Below are 16,952 nucleotides of genomic sequence, written 5' to 3'. Positions count from 1 at the left end.
ATACTGTGTGAATAGCTTGTCTAGAGTTAATGGCCAGAGTAACCCTCTCAAATAAGTTCAGTAGATTCAGCAGACAAGATCTAACATTGAGAAAGGTGAATTGGGTTGAGCCAGATAAGATCTTTGATATCACAGCTAATTAGGTCAGTTATGATACATTCCATTGTTTTCCATATAAGACTAGTTAGATTGATAGGTCTGTGATTCCTGGGATTAGTGGTCGAGCCACCTTTGTGGAGTGGTACTACTGTAGCTGTATACCCACAACTGTGGGACAAAGCCACTTGTTAAGCTGAGGTTAAGGAGATCACACAGTGTGTCTGCCTATGCTTGTTTAATGCTATAAAGAACATGGGGCCTGACATTCCCTAATTTTCTGGGCACAAAATATATCCCCTCTCACACCACACCAGGTGGTGACTTCATAGTCTAAATAAGTATATCTAAACTGTGGCACAATCTTCCAAGTACAATCAGGCTCACAAATCACACACAAGTTTTTACAACAACATTAAAAAAAAACTAGTAGAACTTAAAAGTCTGCAAATGCTTTGGTTAACTGGGAGACAGTTTGCCTTTTGTAGTGTTATACAGTAGTGTTCACTTCATGAAAAATATGTAATAAATCTACATTTTTTTTGTTTTTAGTGTTTAAAAACTGATACGGTATTTAGTAGAGGCTGCTGATATAAGAAGGAGACTGAATTTGAACTGAGTGAGAAGGATTCCTTTCCTCTATTGTGGAAATGGTGGAGTGTGAGAGGAAAGGGGATCATTTTTCTTCCCAGAAAAGTAGGGGATGTCAGGCCCCATGAAAGATGTGCTCCTTATTTTGAAGGGTACTTTCAGTACATGTTCTTTTGTGATTTTTATTGGCTTGATTCCATATGGGATGGGAGGGCTTGGAACAGATGCCCTGGGGTGAAGTTGGTGATAAATTGATTTGCTGTTATTTTGACAATATCCACTGGATCAGAGCATTGACCATTTGAAATGTCGGGACCCACTAGAGTGAATCTCAAAACATGGAGACTGAATGGCTGAAAGATTTGACTTGTATATACCGAGTATGAGATGCCATTTCTCAGAATATTCCCTTTTTTCAAGATATGGTGATCTCAGAGATGGCATATATAAGTACAAGGCGGGGGAGCTTGCTGACCACATGGGCAGTGCATGGGGTGTGCTTCCCCCCTGAAAAATAAGTTTTAAGGAGAAGAGTGATTTTCAAGATTTGCTGTTCTTCGGGTTTTCAGTCTTTTTTTCAGCTTTTTAGCACTCGACATTTCGCTGCCAACATTTCAACAGGGAGAAAATCAGGTAGATAGTACCATCATGAAAAAAGCTCTGAGCAATGCTGAATGGTATTTGTTATTTGCAAATAATGAAGAAACTTCACTGTGTGGAAGATCTAAGATTCCCTAGAGTTCAGGCAACTAATAAACCATACTGTAAATATCCCACCTAGTAACAGGTGGTATTTCTTATTATTCTAATTCTTATATATTATTTCGTATTTTCCTGACATAACTAAAGAAGGCTCTGTAGTTGTCTTTGGATTCTGTAACTAGTATGAGTTCATGAGATGCCTGTATTATTTTCTGATGTTCTTTTTTACTTTCTCATCTAGCTGTTTGATGCTCTCCTTAATTTCTGGGTATTTTGTTCTGCTATATATAGGTTAAAGAGTTTCTTCCTTTTATTATATAAGTTATTAATGTTTGTAGACCACTACAAGACCACTGCTTTTAAATGTCCCCATTTGCTTGGCTGTAGATGAGACTACAAAGTTAATGCATGTGTCCAGGTATGAGTGGAACTTGAGTGTATAACTCTTTGCAGTATAAAATTTTGAGGTAATACTATTATACTCAAATTTGGACACTTCATCATAGAATTTTATGAATTTTTATATCTGACATCCCTGTTTTCTGTGATATTTGGTTCTGATAGTTTGGAGATTTTGATTGAGAAGGTTGCTTGTTTGTGGTCTGACTTAACCAGTGAGGGGATACTTTGGGGATGGTACATACAGATGCTAAGTTTGTTAGAAGCAGGTTAAGTATAGTCTCCCTTCTAGTGGGTTCCTTAACAATCTGGTCCAGAGGAGTTCTGTTTATGTAATGTAAGAATTTGTATGCATAACCTATGTTGGTGGTATAGGTCTACTGATTACCACTGAGTAGTTATAATTACCAAGGTTAATAGCATTCCTACTTACAGATAATCCATTGAGAATATTTAGGAATGTTATATGATTTAATGGAGACATAGAGGTGTTCCTGTAGTGTGCTATATTCTGATAGTCAATTCTATTCAATGTTATTTGAATCTCTATAAGCTCTTCTTGTGGGTCTCTAGGGATCCGCTATGAGGTAGTGTATTCTCTAACAACAATGGATACACAACAACAGTTTCCATCATGTTTAAATGAGTGGTAAGCAGAAAATGCAGGTACTAATGGAGTGCTGTCTAAGCTCTTAAACCAAGACATGGTCCAAATGCAGGAGGACATCAAGGTCTGTCAGTTTGTTATTTAGAGTTCTAGTGTTAAATACAGCCATCTTGATATGGTCTGAGAAGTTATTTTAAGATGGAAGTCCGTTAGCCTGACCCTGCCTAAAAAAGTTAAATTTGAGTAGCAAAAGCTTTCACCAGTATGCTGAAGCCTTGAAATGAGAGGTGAAAACCATCCTTGGCAAGGCAAGTCTGGATGTCAAGCATCTGATCACATGCTGACACATACTGGATCCCCATAGAATGACTCTAGGTATTTAACAGGTTATTAAAGCCAACCTTCTTTTCATTATACCATGACATCATTCTTGGTGATGGAAAGATTCCACTCAATACTAGGGTTTTTCCTGTATTTCTGACATGATTGGAGAGATCTGTTGGGGTTGTCCCTTTGCATATCTGGGTTTTGTGAGCCCAAGTCATTTCCACAAAATGGATCACCACCATGTCACCATCATATTTGTCTAGTTTACAGATTCTCCTTTATGCTTCAACAATTATTCACTAATCTTCACTCTTCCAAAAAACTCAAACTAAAACAGTGCTACAATAAACTTAACAAATTCCCATTCCTATGTAACCTCTCAAATTTAGAAGATCTATGTACATCCTTAGATGTTCTCCTCTGGTTTGAACTCCATCATCAGATCACCTTCGCATAATTAGTCATGGCTGACAAACTGCAATGCCAGCCATCTAAAACTCCATTACTGTCTAAACTCATTCAGTGGTACTTGCCAAATAGAAACCTATATTCCAAAGAACTTCACCTAGTTGAATCCAAAAAATCCAGCAACTCAATGGTAACTTTATAGTCTCACTAAGTATATCCAAACTACAGAACAACCTTCGAAGCACAATCAGGCTCACAAACAACATTCAAGTCATTACAACTGAACTGAAAATACACCTGTAGAACTCAAAACTCTGCAACTGTTGGGTGCCCATAGGCCAATCCCATGTCATATCTTTTAAACCTTCCCTTCTGCACAGCACACAGCATTTTCACAGACCATGTGATACCTCCTGTCTATGCAAGCATTTAGTCTACTCTACAATATTCAAGTCTGCAGCTGATTAATGCCTTTTACTTTCATCTATCCTCAAAGTCCTTCCCTTATAGGCATATTCATTTGAGACTTTGCATACACCTTTACATTTAAAATGTTTCTAGAAAATTTAGGACAATTATGCTACACTCCAGAATGTAGTTAGTTTATGCTTGTTCCATTGTTTAACATTATTTTTTTATTTCCTTGAACATATTGTGTAACTATGTTATGTATTACGTGTTTCATAAATGAGTCCTCCTTTACATTCTTGTATAACTATATATAATTGCATTACTTTTTGTAACACATGTAAAAGAACCATTTCAACTATTTGCAACGTTTACTTTTATACAGAATTGTTTTCTGAGCATTACTCCCTGGGTCCACTCTGAAAATGGGCATCTAATCCCAGTCAGACTTACCAAGTAAAGAAAAGCAAAAAAAATAAAATAAAATAATTCTTCAAATAATTCCTTAGCCTTGCGCCATCTGACTGGTAATATATCTCTTCAAAATATTTGTGTTGCCCCAAGTCCTAGACCCACTTTCTTCCAATAATGAATACTTACCTTAGCCTATGCCATACTAATGAAGGCAGCCTGGTATGATATCCGTTCTGTAGAAAATATATATATTTTTTTGTTTAGGAAAATATTTTCAACAAATGTTTCTTTGTGATGAGAGAGGGTTTGAGATCCTTAGGGATAGGTGAGGTTTGTATAGATGTCTCTGGAATAAAATTTATGGAATTGAATTTGTTTGCAAATATATTTGCTGTACTCACAGGATGAGAATAGGTAGTGCCATTGAAAATAAGTTCAGATCAATGCTGGGTGTCATTGCATAAATTTCTGGCGAAGGGAAAGAAGGATATGTAATTTTCCTTAGCTTCCAATACCAGTCTAAATTCATGGGAAGCCTTTGTTTTTCTGGTGATATATTACAGTACTCTGGATAACGTTTCGATATTGACCTTTATTTGTCGATCTTTACTTTTGATATATATTCTGATAAGCTTTTTCCTTTATTGTACTGCTTATTTATGCATGTGTTCCATCAGGCTGGTTTGCTTTTACCTCTGCATTTTTGTTAGGTTTTGGTAGGGACTGACAGGTAATACACAGGTTTCTATGTCAGCATAAAATTAGTTGCATAACTTGTCGTGACAACATTCTGGATATTCCAATTGCATGTGAGCTTAGATCATTCATCACAGAAGTGTAAGAAGATCGTACTTTTGAATGAAGTCTTTGAATACTGCAATATTTGCATTTATTGCTTTAGGGATTTTGCAAGAGAAGGTTACTAATTTGTGTTCAAGGATAGGAAAGGGTATACCAGTGGGATAGTGCATATAGATGCTATATTTGTAAGGACCAGGTTCAAGATATTTTGTCCTCTAGTGGTTTCTTTGACTATTTAATCCAGGGAATAGTTGTTTATAAAATTGAGGAATTCCTAGGCATAGCTTACATTTGAGGTATAGGTTTCCCAGTTTATTGATGGGTAGTTAAAGTCTCCTAGGATGATGGTGGTTTTATGTATTAGAAGGTTATCTGATATATTTAAGAAAATTACATTGTTTTCAGGGGTCATCAAAGGGGTCCTGTAATATGTTGCGATCTGATTATTGTTTCATGTATAGTAATTTGAATGTACTAAATTCAGTTTGTGGGTATCTAGGAAGCTCTGCTGAGGTAATGTGGTCTTTAACAAATATGGACACTGCCACTGGATCCATCAGGTGCAAAAGCATGGTAGGTGCAAAATCTTGGTATAGTGGGGGGATTTCTTCACTTTTAAAGGAGATTTTAGTAACAATGCAACACATGAATATGCTCCAATTGCAGGAGGGCTTCAGGTCAGGCAATTCATTATTTAGACTGCTAGTTCTGAGCAGATCCACACTGATACTGTCCAGTGCTTTGCTTAGGCTGTAAGATGTATTAGCTGGACTTTCCCTACAAAGAAACTGAGTGTTTTAGCCAGTATGCAGTTCACTACTAGTCTATGTATCACAACATGTATCACACTTACCTTTGGTGTTGGAAGACCAGAAGACTGTGTTTTTTTCCTACTCCAGGTAACTGGATTGCTGACACTGTAGTACAGAATTAGGGAGGTGCTACATTTCTGAGTGCGTCATCCTTTGGATGAGAAGTTAAATGTAGGTCCCATCTGCTTGACCTGGTGATAGATCAGGTGGATGTAAAATATCCCATGGTGCTTACTGAAAAGAGTAGGGGAAGTTCCTGCAGTGCCCAGGACAAATTTCCCCTAGAAGTATAAATACCACTGTGGGTGTCCCCTAAAAATAGGCTGCAAGCCTATTGGGAATAATCCAGTCAACAAAGGATAAAAAAAAAAAAAAAACAAGCAAACAGTTACAGTCATATAGAAAGTGGTAATCCTGAATTACCAGCCCAAATTTAAACTCTTTTATAATGTTATCATCCTTTAGCCATTGCAACCAACCTCAAGTGAATTGATGGGGAAATAGTTCTGGATGCTGCTGCTGAGTACTTGCCTGTATCAAGTTCAGAGATGACACCGCATCCATACACTTCTCTTATTTTTTCAGAAGATATACAAAGCTCACTTATACGAACCTACTTTTTCAGCTCACACTAACTGTGCACAATAACAGCTCTGCTTCTCTGCTTAGTGTTTTACTTTTTAAGACGTGATGATATACAATGCAGAGCTCACAACACTGACTCTTGTACTTTACAGCTAAGTCCATTAACTTAAAAGTAGCAGTTGCCTTTCCATCCTTCCCAACCAGTAGGCTTTTCCCAGCCTACGTTTTGACTTTCACTGCTGACAGAAACATCCTTCAGAGACATCTGAATGTTTGTGAATTCAACAGCAAATGCACTAACTATAAATGTAGTGTGATATTGGGGAATGTATTTGCAAGACAGAGGAGAGAGCAACACTAGGTCAGCATGGATTTGTGAACTGGAACTGTGCTTCTGGATAAACAAGCACGCCTGATCAAAAAAAAACTTTGTTAACTTCATCAGAGAGTGAGAGCTGCATCACTGCATGGCATCAGTGTTCAACAATACTAAAGACAAGGAGTGAAACTCAGCCCATGATTCATTTCACAGCATTAAAAGGAAACAGAAGCAACCAAGTAAGCAGGTATGCATGTGAATCTGTGTATTGCACTTCTTTCACTGCTTCCTAAATCAGAGTGTGCATGAATGGAATGTGGGAGACATGGGGAGTTGTGAACACAGAGTGACTTCATTAATTTGCAAGACAGCAACAGGAGTCAGCCTTCCTGAGGCTCACTTCACTGGATCATTTGCAACGCAGTGCATAAAAAAGAAAATGAATGATGCTGCCCCCCACACCAACTACCAACAGTTACTGCCCTAAACAATTTCCTAGTTCACCTATCCATATGTCCAGCCTTGAATATGCCCATACATACCCTTAACTCCGAGCAACTCATCTTCAGGCACGTTTCTTGCAAACCTTTCGCCATGCTGGTTCCAGGAATTGGATTTCATGGATTCTATTTCTTTTATGTGTTGCATTTATCTTCGGTTTTGCACCCTATATAGCTATTTTATTCTATAATGTGTAGTGTGGTGGATGCAAAGAAACTCAGTCCACATGACCAGAGAAAGTTTGCTAGCCAATTAACTGAGCTAAGTATTATAAATCCTTTATAGCCATAACAAGCAGGGTATAAATACATGGGATAGTGTTAAGCACTGCCAATATTATCTGTATGGATAATCAGTCTAAAAAACTTGCCATTGCATTTGGTGGGTTTGCAGCATACTGGTCATAGCACCAATGTCAAAGCTTGGGCTGTTTACTGATTTTTTTTTTGTCCAGTGCAATATTATGACTTATGACTATCAAAATACAGTGCAGCTTACAATATTCTGACCAATGCAGCACTTGTTTTTTTATCCAATGCAGTATTTCATCTTATGACAGCATTAAGATGCAATGCAATTTATCACCTGAGGGCATTACACAGGTATAAAATAAATGTTAAGGAAAATGCAAGTTATTATTTCTGTCTACTCACAAAGCATGAAACTGTCAGACATTCATCTGAATGCATGTCCATGCTATGTTAGAAAATCTGTACAGCTGACTTACATTTACTGAAACGGCATTATGTCATTTAAAATCCATGCCCTGTAAAATGGCTCAAGGAAGCATTTGTAAAGGAATCATCAGTTTGGTAGGTAATGTCAAAGAAAAATGATGAAAAATTGTAATAATGTGCTTTAAATTAAGGTATTATTGACCAAGATTTTAGAAAAAGTAGGCTGCAGTTTAAAATTAATTTCCTATAGAAATAGCCTGTCATATACTTCTAACAAGCAGACTGAGAGGAATGAAGACTGTGCTACTTACCAGGAACAATAAAGCGCAATGAATAGGCAAGGTTTGATGGTGGACTCAGCAGGCCCTGGGGAGTAAAGGAACAGTACTCTGAATGCATGAAACATTAGCAGTGCTTGAGTGGTCTGCTTGCAACATCATGTACTTTACAGTTGTACTACAAGACATTACAGAGGTTCATTACTGAAATGCACCACAAATGTCACATCAGAAGAAGCCTGCATTGTCATATACCTCCTCTCATGTTTGTACCTTATAATACCAGCACTCTCATTACTGCCTTTCAGCAAATCAAGTTATTCCTAACTATACATGCAATCACAAACACTTCAAATTTTGCATATTATGGCTTTTAACTCTTTAAGATAATCTAAATTAAAGTGTATCTCTCATAACTCATTGCTACCCACCAGTGGCGGTTTTGTTAATAAAACTATTATGTGCTGATACATGTAGTAAATGAATCTAATGCTGCTTGATACCTTAGAGTTATATATTTACGTTTGTATATTTTATGGTGTTATAATACACTAAATGGTTTTGTGTCATGCTTACATAATTCACAGTATATTGTTTATATTTATGAATATTGATATTGAAATAATTCTAACTTCACTATGATGATTTTTTCCTTAGACTCTAGAATAAATGAGTTCTGCCTAACAGCACTTTCAATGTCAACAAATGGCATATGAAATAATAAATAAATTACATCTAGCTTCAGGAATTCCATATATGACTTTTTAAGTTACATTTTTCATAATAACTCATTTTATTAACTAATTTTCTGAACTACAGCCAGCATAAACAAATATGTACATGTCATGCACAGAAAACAAAAACATGCCCCCTCTGAAGTGAGCTTTCAAATTTTATTTATCCTTTATTGACTAGATTAGTCCCGCTAGCCTCTTTTCAGGAGAGGAAATTTGATGAGAGTATCAAGGAACTTCCCTAGCTCTTTTTGAGAGGTGACATGGATCTTTTATATCCACTAAAAACTAAGTAAAACACATCATACTGCATATCACCATAGTTTTATTTTCATACAAAGTTAAGCACTTTTGTCTCAAATGAACATTAAGAGACTTTGTCATAACACTTAAAACCTTTCAAACAGGCAAATTTAAAAATTTAGCCATCTGATGTATTTACATAAAAACACACAACCAAAACGATGCACTGTTAAAACCTACCAAATAATTAATGACAAAAGTAAAACCATTTATATATATATATATATATATATATATATATATATATATATAAATCATTTATATATAGGTCCCCTTCAGAAGCTCAAGTTTTCAGAAACTCTAAATTCATATTGTCGAGATGATAACATTGAGTTTCCAAAAACTCTAAACTTTTGAATGGGCATCACAGTACAGTGAGGATAGGGAATTTATCCTTTTCACCACTGTAGCAATCTCGGAATTGGTATATATGATATGCAGGGGGTATGGAAGGTGCAGGGGGGTTTGCCCTCCTGCAAAAATGCAGAAAAAAAAGGTAGATTTTTGTTTTTTGAAGATCTTGTTTTTGGAAACTCGATCATATCATTTTGATAATATGAATTTCAAGTTTCTGAAAACTAGAGCTTCTGACATAGACCCATATAAATCATAGACCCATATATACATATTTATTTATATGGGGCATTATTTAAACTAGGATTAAATGACCATTGGTAATCGTAGATTGTTAAATTAAGCTATATGGCAAGCTGATTGTAATGTGTAGTAAGTTATGATAGATTTGTTTATGGTAGGTAGGGTGGCTATACAAGTACTAAATTATTATTAACATGCTATTAATTTAAGAAGCTGTTTGACAACCAATGTGTATAAAATGGGCTTTTCCTTTCCACAAGCACACACTGATGATGCCAGGTGGCGAAACCTAGGTCTGTGTGTCAAGTCTGAAGTGGATAGCTGTTATTGCCATTAAAGATTTTGTAGTTTAATTAAGCTCACTTGAGTGTTTAGTATATTTATTACACCTATATATAGGTGGATGTATTTATTTATCGTAGTGCTGAATATTTGATGGTTGGTCTGTGGTCATTCTAATTCGTGCACTTTTGCACCGAGCACCTGGGATCATTGAGAGTGGGTAGGTATATATATAAATATATATATATATATATATATATATATATATATATATATGTATATACGCACATATGGTTTCACTTCATAATCACGAATTGCTGAAATATTGAATTTCAGCAATTCGTGTCCATGAAGCCGAAACCTCAAAATAATGAAAGTGCATAATCACAAATAGGACTAGGTCAAATTCACATTTATGCATTTACGTTATCCTATGGAAGTGTTTGGCTGGGATGGTGTCTGCAATTTAAGGTGAGTGGGTGTGCGTGAGTGTTTTTGCAACTTGTAGGAGTGGGTTAGGGTAGAGAAGTGGAGGTATGAGTGTGTGTGTTGGGTGTGTGTGATTTATTTTTTTTTTACTATTTGTGAGATCTCGGCGTTAATATATATATATAAGTAGGGGGTGTGGGGGGTGCAGGAGGGCTTGCCTCCTGCATTTGTGTAGTGTAGGTGTGTGTCTGTGTAATGTGTTGTATTTAATTGTTTTGTGGTGTGGGTGTTATGGTTTGTGTGTTGTGTGCTGTATGCTGTGTGTTCGATGTTGTGGTTTCATGATTGGGAAGTGTTGGTGTTCTGATGGTTTTCGCTTTGTACTGTTGAAATGCTGAAATTCAATATTTCAGCATTTCGACAATATGAAATGAAACCATACATATATATTAAACTGACATTCAACAAAAATACGGAACTAATTTAGAAATCTTTTATAAACCTTTTATAAATTTGCAGCTTTTCATTTTAATACACTAGAAATAGACAGATCATCATACAGTCTCATATATTTTATAGCGTTTAAGCTTGATTGTCATACAAGTTCCTGATACTTGAGTTCACTTCCCCATTGACCACCTCTTGGTTTCTTATTGACATTTTCAAAAAAAAAAAATAAAAATCTTTTAAACCCTTTACAAGTTATTAAATGTCTCAATAAGGCATTAGCTGTGTTTTTGTGTTTGACATCATAATTATGTTCCCTATACCTCTGTTTTACTTGTCTTGCAGTTTTGCCTACATAAAAATTATTGCATGTAAGGCAAGATGAAAAATAAATGATTCTGCTCATTTCACAATTAAATTGCTTGGACATCCTATTGATCTCACAAAACACTCCACATATGTATAAGACTTCTTCTTTCGGCTTTTCCCGGTTAGGGGTCATCACAGCGGATCACCTGTCCGCTCATGATTGGCAGTGGAGTTTTTACGGTGTTGAGTTGCCAGACTGACGCCCAACTTATCACATATAAACTTACAAAATTTACACCTTCCACATTTAACCATTCACCCATTATCCCTTTTGACCTTTTGATATTAGCTTATTCAGTCTTTTACTGACCTTTCTCAGCAGCATGCAGTCCAAGGAGATGTTTACACATGTGCTGGACTCATCTTTTACCTCATAATTTCACATTATTGCTATAGCAAATCACTAAATATGCCCTGATTTCCAGACAAACTTCTATATGACTTTCTACAGAAACTGAACAATTAAATTACATGGAGACTGCAACTAGTAGAGGAGCATATGCAGAAGTGGTTCAACAGCAGGCCCATTTTAATGGTAATGGTAATAAACAGTGAGATTTTAATGCAGAAGTCCCAAATCTAGACTCATGGTTCCATTCTCCTGATTCTTCATGGAGACAACGTAAGGTTACAATAACAAGGGACTTGTCAAGTCAGTTGAAGTTATTTGAATTCAACTTGTTGAAGTTATGGAACATTCAGCTTGATAATTATTATTATTTCAGGGAGTGTTGCATGTAGATCTATATAAGTATTATATATTTAGTAGTTTGTATTTGCTAGGTTTTTATGTGGATAAATCATTTGGGAAGTTCAAATATTGTCTGAACACTTGAGTGACATGCATTGTGCTTAGATAAATAATGCTTTATATAAACATTCAGTTGTACATATAAAAGGCAGTTATAACTTTGTGAGTATTTAGGTTTTTAATAAACATGTTGGTTGGAAGAACGTATTATTAAGGAAGCAATGCACGTGGACAGTTAATTTAGGGGCATTATTTAAGCCCAGTTTGAATGAACATTGGTGCATACATCAATTTACAGCAGAAGATTTTATTTATGATCTATGCCTTTAAAGAGATGAAAGATTTGGTGCCATTTAAGTTTTTTTAAGGGTAAATGCTTTGGGAATAATGCTTTATTTTATGTTTAGCTGCTAGTGATGAAGATACTTTAGTATCAAAACCATTTTAACTGTAACTGGTTTATTGTTTCATGGTTGTAATAAATGAATCGAGGGTCTATATTAGAGCATCGACTTTTTAAAACGTCGAATGTTCTAATATCGACCCCTATTCAACGAACGCTGACAATATCGAACATGCAGAACAACGAATTTTTTTCCCTTGTTCCAACACACATACACAGAACATAAACACACCAAACAAACAGCAATCCACACACACATACACCTAAAATCCTACATTTAACCCTACACTAAACTGTACACACACCATTAGCTATCCACTTACCTTAACCCAAACCCTAACCCTAAGGTCCGTCACTATCGCACACTCACCTCACCCATGCCCTAACCCTAACTCACCTACCCTGCCCTAACCCTCACGTCCACACAATCGCACACTTACCTGACCCGCGCCTTAACCATAACTCACCTACCCCATGCCCTAACCCTCACGTCCACACAATCACACACTTACCTGATCCCAACCCGTAACTTTCCACCATAGTGCTGAAAATAGCAAAGCCACAGGAACGGCCAACCAAATTCCTTCCCTAGGAAGAAATTTGGTTTTCCACAGCTTCACTATTTTCAGCTTTCACTGAATAGGGGTCAATATTAGAACATTCGAAGTTGTGAAACTTTGATGTTCTAATATAAATACATGGATTGATAGAGCTTGGTGTCTGCATATGAATTCAGAAGTGCTGATGATTTGGGAATTTATTGATAGTTTTCTTTTGTCATTCATGGTTTCAGTTGATTTGTATATTTTGGTGGTGTATATAGAAGACGGTATCTCATGACTCAAACAGCAAGACACAGGTCACCTTTCTGCAACCTGTAGACTACTGAGTATAAAGAGAGTTGTACTAATCTAGTAGGGTAGTTGAGGTATTTAATATATTATGTTTTCTTAGTTAGAAATCCTTAGTGCCTGTCTAGTGGATTGCTATGCTTGAATTTGTACATAACAAAGGGGGCACTGTATTCAGCAATGTGTCTGATAAGGGAAGAGTATAATGGTAGGATGACTTCTCTGGATCTTGAAAATATTCCTTTGGAAATTAACTGAGCCTGATAGAAGGATTTCCTGACTATGGTAAAACATGAAGATTAAATGAGAAAGTGTTATCCACATAGGTATCTTGGCCTGTTATGTCCATATCAGTCTAAAGAGGGATGCCATTTATATCATATGAGGTGGGAGTGACTTTTCTGCTGAATGCTACTATGATATACTTTTTTTTTAATTTAGTTTTAGACCATTTTTGATACACTTTGCATTGGCATATTCCAGCTCTTGCTGGAGCTGTTTTGTATCAGTAGATGAGCAGATAACAGTGTCCAATTTGCAGTTATCAGCAAACCTGGAAACCACACTTCTAGGATATTGCCTTGGATATCTGCAAAACCAATATAAAACATGAGAGGACCCAGAACTGATCCCTGTGGCATTGTACTAGATGCAGTTTTACTTTCAGATAGGGAAACACAGACTTCACAATTTGAGGTCTGTTGGACAGACAACACAAACTTCACAATTTGGCATCTGTTGGATAGCCAATTTGCAGTCCAACAGACATTGCATGGGCTTAAATTAATCCATCTACTTTTTCAGTAATACCAGCATGGAGGATATTGTTAAATGTCTACCCTCAGCCCCTGTAACCTTTTCAAAGAAACTTACTAAATTCAAGAGAATAAACCTGCCCTTCACAAAACCAATGTGAATTGGATATGAATCAGTTAAGTTGCCTATATCTGTATAAATGAGTTGTGCTATGTTACATTCCATAGCTTTGCATATAAGGCTAGTGAGAATGATGGTGCTCTAATTACCCTGGTCTCTAGAAGGGACACAATTGTGTAAGGGAGTTACAGTGGTTGTTCTCCTGGTATCAGGAACAAATCCTATAGACATGCTGAAGTTTAACAGTTTAAACAGAGGTTCAGACAATGCATACTTGGCATTGATGGGAATGCAGTGTTGTATGGTGTCCATTCTCATTGAAGTATTATTATTTGTAGCTTCTGACACAGATTTGTTTAAAGATGATTTAAGGGAAACTAAATTATCAGGGCTAGTGTGGAAAACAACTTGTGTAGAAGGGGTAATGTTAGCACTAATTTTGTCTGCTATTACATTAGCTATATTCTTGGGGTCAGAATGGGTGATATTATTATGGATGAGCTCAGTGCACTGTTGGACATAATTTCCTTAATTTTCTGACATACGTGATGAAAGATTTGCTATTTCTTTTGGAATCTGCAGCAACCTTAAGTTTATACTCTGCTTTACATTTTGTAATAATGTGTTTAAGCTCTGTGCTGGCAGGTTTCAGTGTAGTTTTAAGGTAGGGGCTGGTGATTTCTTGCAACTTTCATTATTTTCCTTCATTTGTTGTAGACGCTATTAATACAGACATTCTACCAGGCAGGTTTATTACTAAATATAATGTTATATTTATGACAGCTGGGTAGTGTATTTTCAATGCACTGTTAAGGTGCTAGTGAAGAATGTGCAGACCGCTCATCTGGATCAATTTGTGAGGGGTTGTTGAAATTTTACATAAGTCTTCTATAAATGCTGAATTATATTTACCTTGGAAAAGACCATAATGATTATGTCATTTGATTGGTGGATGGTACCACTAGGCATGACAGAGAAGATGACAGATTTGTTGTCATATTTAACCATGGATGAGGAGATACAGGGTGTGGTGCAGAAAAGTGATAACTTTGTAAGGACCATTTCAAGTATATTAGATCCTCTAGCCAGTCATTTGTCAGTTTGTTTCAGAGCATTGGTATTAATGAACTCTGAGAAATGCTGAGCATAACTAGATTCAGAGGTATAACTGTGCCAACAAATGCTTGGTTAATTGAAGTCCCTGAATAAGAAGGTATTTGGTTTGATATTTAAAGTCTCAATGCAGTTAAGGTAATTTCTGTGATCTATGAGAGGCATTGATGGAGATCTGTAGCTAGCAATGACGCCATAGTTATTTTTGTTAACTTTAATTTGGATCTCCAGAAGCTCCAAGTTAGGGTTCTGTGTAATTCAATATGAAGAAATGGCATTTCTAGCAAACACAGACTCTCCCCTGCAGTTACTCAAAGGTCTCAAGGCTAATCAAAAGTATTCTTAAGGTGGTAACCATAATATACTTCTGGGTTACCTGAACAGGCTCACATTTTAATGGTATGATTTGAAGTAAGTTTTTTATAGCTGAACAGTATTATTATAATATATTTATTATTTTTCTGTCCCCTAGGACCTCATGTTTACCAACCCAGCCTCCAGTAGCCAATGTCCATATTGGCTCTACCAACTAGTCTCCATCCCCTCAGACTTACTCTATTTTCCATGGGGATGGTTGTGGATCCTGAGAGTGTCCTGGGGGGCTCAGCTTGTCTGTTCATCTATCCGCATCCAGGAGTGATATGACCTAACAACAACCTTGCCCCACACCTCCATGTTTGTTGATTATATCAGATTGCAACTCCCCTCTTTGGAGTATGTATCCCTTTAGGGAGCATATAAACAAGTACCCCTCCCCACCTTAGATGACCCAGCCCTTCCCTGCTGTTCTATTAGTCACCTGAGCTGCTAATTTAACCCAGATCAGCTGGACTCTAGTCAGGGCTTTATCCCTCTACTTCCACCAAAAAATACAAGACTGGTCTTGAATGGAAAGTCTCACTGTATGTAAATACAAACAGACAATACAAAAAATATACAGCAACCAGGCACAAAGCAGCAAAACAATTTGCTTTAATGGGAAATGCTGTTCCCATTGAAGAAAATATGCTTGTGTACTAGGAGACCATAAACCAGTTTAGGAGTAACCACGCCTTCTTCAGTATGAATCTAAATATATACATTCTACAAATAATAAACATATCCAAATTTAAAGAGATATAAACCTGAAAAATATGTATGCAATCATACATTCAGAAAAAAACTCACTTTGTAATACAAAAATATTAATGAAGAATTCATATTTTATGCTCTTTACAAACATATATTGGTGCATGTTGGGGCAAATTTAGATTTATGGGAACAGATAAAATTAAACATTGCCCTCCCTAATAAAATGGGTTGGCAAGATATTCTCACCAATAAAGAAAGGGGCTGAATTGTTCATTTGTGTGCACTTTTTTTTCCTCCAGGATTAAATGAACATTGGTAATGTTATAATTATTTATCTGAATGTATCTTATTAATTAATCCTTAACACTTTTTATTACAAAGACAGTTGTTTTTCTGATAGTATGATTGAGCCAGATCACATAAAGCTCTTAGAAACCAGCACATTTCATTGATATCAGTGTAACATTTGCAGATAATGTTGTAATATGTAAATGCATTACAACAAACTCAGAATAGGTCAGTACAGAGTGGAGTATTATAGTATTAATGGCATAATAAACAAATCCACCAGAAATATGTAACTACGGAGAAACAGTTGTCCAGTCATAGTGTACAGTAACAAAGGTATGGAACGGTGACAAGAATTCAAGCATCCTGATAGTTATACAGACATATATATATATATATATATATATATATATATATATATATATATATATATATATATATATATGCAGCATTTATATATATATATATATAGATATATATATATATATAATAAAGAACTGAACTGAAACCAAG

The sequence above is a fragment of the Protopterus annectens genome, chromosome 1.part1 (genome assembly GCF_019279795.1).
Source record: "Protopterus annectens isolate FY-2018-M chromosome 1.part1, PAN1.0, whole genome shotgun sequence".
Classification (NCBI taxonomy): domain Eukaryota; kingdom Metazoa; phylum Chordata; order Ceratodontiformes; family Protopteridae; genus Protopterus; species Protopterus annectens.
Note: the sequence above shows the minus strand (reverse complement) of the source record.